Source organism: Amblyraja radiata, chromosome 19 (assembly GCF_010909765.2).
Source record: "Amblyraja radiata isolate CabotCenter1 chromosome 19, sAmbRad1.1.pri, whole genome shotgun sequence".
In the NCBI taxonomy this organism is placed as follows: Eukaryota; Metazoa; Chordata; class Chondrichthyes; order Rajiformes; family Rajidae; genus Amblyraja; species Amblyraja radiata.
In genome coordinates, this window is record NC_045974.1 from 18,007,336 (window position 1) to 18,012,650 (window position 5,315).

Genomic DNA, 5,315 nt, shown 5'->3' on the forward strand with positions numbered 1-5,315 from the left:
AGTGAGGAGGGGACGCGGCCCCGGGCCGGCCCGCAGCCTCAGCGCCGAGCGGGGGGGAGCGGTGGATGGCGGCCCGATCGCCAATCACATCCCGGCAGCGCCGCCCCGCTTCCGGGAAGAGGAAGCCGAGTGCCGGCTGAGCTCATGGCTGCTCGCCGACTCACTCCAGCCAGCCAGCCCTTGACGTGGGCTGCCTGCAGCCGCCGGCGGCCGGCCGGGTAGGAGGGCGGGGACTGGGGCGGGGGCAGCCGCCAGCCCGCTTAAAGCGGCGCTGTCACCGGGTGGGGCCCGCAAGGCTGCGCGACCGCTTTAACTTGGGAGGTACACAAAAATGCTGGGGAAACTCAGCGGGTGCAGCAGCATCTATGGAGCAGAGGAACCTTCGCTCCATAGATGCTGCTGCACCCGCTGAGTTTCTCCAGCTTTTTTGTGTACCTTCGATTTTCCAGCATCTGCAGTTCCTTCTTAAACGCTTTAACTTGGGGCCCGGCCTGGCCTGGCTGGGAAACAAAGCCCGCCGCACTCACTATTGACCGGGATTGTGCACAGAGGCACCGTGGGCCGCAGCTGGGTGAATGTCCCAGCTTTCGGCTCCGCACACACAGAGATCACGGCAGGAAACACACAGCACCAGCCATTAATCTACGCGGGTGTGATGTTTATTGCCCCACAATGTTACTTCTATCCAGAACAATAATTCTCCATCTAATGTTATCCCAGAAAATATCAATTCCCCCAGACCTCCAGCACAGTGAACATACTGAACCCCATCTCACATTAACTCTCCCACTGAACCCCAACTCCAGGACAGCGATATACTGAACCCCAACTCTCCAGTACAACTCCCACTAATCTCCAATCTCAAGTCCACTAACTGGCAGTGAACCCAACGACCAGTACAGTAACACTCATATAAAACCCCATTGTCCCAATGCAGTACGGTATTCCCATCAAACCCTATCTCTCCAGTACAATAACTACTACTGAACCCAGCCAGCCTCTCCAGTGCAGTAAATCTCCCATCGCTGCATCGCTCCCATACAATAACACATTGAATCCCTACCAGATACAGCTCACATTGAACCTCAGTCACTCAAGTCCAGTAAGTCTCCTAATTAACTCAACGATCAATGCAGTAACTCTCTCAATGAACCACAAGGCTCAGTGCTGGGACCCCAGCTATTTACAATTTATATTAATGATCTGGATGAGGGAATTGAAGGCAACATCTCCAAGTTTGCGGATGACACTAAGCTGGGGAGCAGTGTTAGCTGTGAGGAGGATGCTAGGAGACTGCTAGGTGACTTGGATAGGCTGGGTGAGTGGGCAAATGTTTGGCAGATGCAGTATAATGTGGATAAATGTGAGGTTATCCACTTTGGTGGCAAAAACAGGAAAGCAGACTATTATCTAAATGGTGGCCGATTAGGAAAAGGGGAGATGCAGCGAGACCTGGGTGTCATGGTACACCAGTCATTGAAAGTAGGCATGCAGGTGCAGCAGGCAGTGAAGGAAGCGAATGGTATGTTAGCTTTCATAGCAAAAGGATTTGAGTATAGGAGCAGGGAGGTTCTACTGCAGTTGTACAGGGTCTTGGTGAGACCACACCTGGAGTATTGCGTACAGTTTTGGTCTCCAAATCTGAGGAAGGACATTATAGCCATAGAGGGAGTGCAGAGAAGGTTCACCAGACTGATTCCTGGGATGTCAGGACTTTCATATGAAGAAAGACTGGATAGACTTGGCTTATACTCGCTAGAATTTAGGAGATTGAGAGGGGATCTTATAGAAACGTACAAAATTCTTATGGGGTTGGACAGGCTAGATGCAGGAAGATTGTTCCCGATGTTGGGGAAGTCCAGGACAAGGGGTCACAGCTTAAGGATAAGGGGGAAATCCTTTAGGACCGAGATGAGAAGAAACTTTTTCACACAGAGAGTGGTGAATCTCTGGAACTCTCTGCCACAGAGGGTAGTTGAGGCCAGTTCATTGGCTATATTTAAGAGGGAGTTAGATGCGGCCCTTGTGGCTAAAGGGATCAGGGGGTATGGAGAGAAGGCAGGTACGGGATACTGAGTTCGATGATCAGCCATGATCATATTGAATGGCCTACTCCTGCACCTATTTTCTATGTATCTATGTATCTATGTCCCTAGTACAGTAACTCACCTTATGAACCCCATCTTTCGTACAGTAACTTACCCTCTGAACCCATCTCTCCAGTACAGTAACACACTGAACCCCATCTGCACAGTACAGTAACTCTACTGCTGACCCAATCTCTACAGTACTGTAACTCTCCCACTGAACTCTTATCTCTCCAGTACAGTAACACTCCCTCTGAACTCTATCTCTCTCAGTACATTTCCATCCAATGAATCCTCCCTGTTCATGACATTAACATCCACATTTATCTGTCTCATATATGTTCTCTTGCACTGAACACTCTCCGGTACAGTCTCTACAAAATCTCGCTCCCTCCAGATGTCATCGCCAACGTCCGTGATCTAACCACAGTTTTTGTTCTGCCAATGAGTCATTGTTTAATCCCTATCCCCTTCGCACTCTGACTCTTCTGTCTCTGGGCTCCTGCACTGTTACGATGAATCGCAATGCAAGCTTGAGGAGCAACAGATCATCTTCCGTCTGGGTATATTGCACCTTCCAGACTCTACATCGAATTCTCCAACTGTAGATAACTCATTCGGAGTTTCTGTCTACATCAGAAATGACCAGCCATTAAATTTCTGAGTTATAATTTTTGGTTCTGTTTTTCACTTTCGTCATGTAGTCAGCATCTGCAGTTCCTTCTTAAACACATGTAGTCAGGCCTGTTGGACAACATTTAACACAGACAAACCAGCATTACCTGCCTCCAACTGGCACATGAAACTACTTTGTTTCATCCTTTAAGAGATATTCCCTTTGTGCTCTCCAATTACCCTCCCCCACATCCACCTCCATACATCTCTGCTAATGAAAAATTAACGCATTCTTCTTTCCCTGTTCTGAGGAAAGATCCCAGATTGGAAACATTAACTATTTTTCTCTCTCCACAGATGCTGCCTAACTCGCTAAGTATTTCTAGTGTTTTCTTTTTGTTTTTAATTTGCTAGCATCTGCATTTTTGCTGATCTCATGTTTGGAACTGTGTGTACTATCTACAGTCTTCACTCTCCATCTGGGCAGTCAACACGTTGTTTATTGTTGTGGCAGAGTTATAGTCCACATGTCTGGCCTGTGCATTCTGGTTCGAGCCTTAACAGGTGCACTACCAAGAAGGCAGGGTACATGGATTGCAAACTCTGTAAGGCCCTCCGATCCATCCAGATAGGAGAGATCATGTCTCCATGGGTCCCACTCGTCATTAGGTGAAAACAATGTTTTAGGCTGTTCTGTAACTTCCTCAAGGAGGAAAGGTAGAGGCAGAAAGTGAATGAACAAGATGGTCCGACATACTTTTTATACTTCTGGCACACTTGCATATATAATGTCTGTAAAATCATTCTCTGCGAAAGGGTAGTAGTTGTTCCGGATTCGCGGTTGGAAAGTGACCTAGGTGGATAATTAAGTAAGTGGTGATACTGGACTTTTGGATGAGAAAGGCATAGGGGAAAGGATGAGAGGAAGCATTGAATTTACAGAATAGGATGGGGAGGAAGGAACATAGCTCAGGAAATCAGGAACTAGAATCTGATTGGTTGGGGCTGAGAAACAGCAAATGACAGGAGATATTGTTGGAATAACAGGAAGTGCTGGAAATGCTTTGCAGGTCAGGCAGCATCTGTGGAGGTGATAACAGTTCATCGTTCAGGTCGATTGCCTCTGATCAGCACTGGGGAAACTAGTGCGGAGAAGGTGAGGGTGGAGAGCAATGTCTTTCAACGCGTGGAGATAGGTTTGCCAACTGTCCCGTATTAGCCGGCACATCCCGTATTTTGGGCTAAATTGGTTTGTCCCGTATTTGACTGTTGCAACTCGGGTCGAGGGGATTGTCGGGTGGGAGCGCCGCGTCCAGCGGCTCCGGCCCCGCCTCACCCGTCCCGACGTCGTGCAGCAGCAGCGCCTCGTCCGTGGCCCCGTTGGTCGGCAGCCCGGTCAGCTGTCCGACCTTCGGACCTTCGCTTACCGCCGACACCATCACCCCTCCTTCTCATGCCGATCATCGGTTCATGAGTTGGATGGGGTGCCGGGCCAAAACTCCTCAGCTGGCCCGCCGGCTGGGCTTTGTGTGCAGTCCAGCACCCGGGCCAACTCATCATTCACCCAGCCACGGCCGAGTCGGTCAACAAAATAGGGAATTTGTCCCGTATTTTGAACGTTTGCCCCTCATTTGGGAGTGAGAACGTTGGCAACCCTAGGTGGAGACCACCTGGCTATCCAGGTGAGAATGTGTTTCAAAGCCATCCAGTTAATAGATGACGGAGTGTAGTTGGCGTGAGAAGAACAAAAGGACATCTGGAACTGGCAAAGGGAGCACATGGCAGTTGCTGGAAAAAGAATGCTGGAAATAGGTAACAGCCCAGGTTGTGTCCATGGAGAGAGAAACACAGAGTTCAGGTGCATAACTTTACATTAGAACCTGCCAGTTCCAACACAAGCTTGCAACGGTGGCTGTGTGAAACAGTTGGAATCAGTATTGCATCCAGAATGCTCTGCTGTGCCCAGATAGAAACAAGAGGTGTAGTTCCTCAAGTTCACATTGGGCCTCAATGTAACAGCGCAGGATGCCACATTGGCTGAAAGACTCCGTCTATATGGATGCATGCACGTGATTGCATCTGTGTGCTTTCCGTATGCTTGTGCGTGTGTACATTGTGTGTATGTGCACACGTGTATGCATTTGTGCACATGTGCACCCGCGTGCATGTGTGCATTTGTACGTGTATTGCCTGTTGTGTGTGCAATATGTGCATGTGCCTTTGTGTATACAGGTATGTGTATTCATTCATATGTGAGGAGAGAATGGGGGTGGGCACAATCATTGGAGATAAATGGCCTCTAGAAACCTCAGCCAGGGGAAACACAACTCCATGTCTACGCTGTAAAGCATTTGTGCATTTCATGGGTTGCACCTCATTCTTCTAGACTCAAAACAGTATAGTATGTTTAATCGCTCATACAAAAAAAAACATGCATCCCAGGAATCAGTCTGGTAAACATTTGCTGCACTTCCTCAAAGGCAAGTACATTCTTCCTGAGATAGGAGGACCAAACAATTAGACAATATCCTGATGTGTTCTCCTCAGGCCTCTCAATGTGTCTTCACGCTTGTACTCAAAACCTCCTGTAATAAAGGCCACCAGATTATTTAT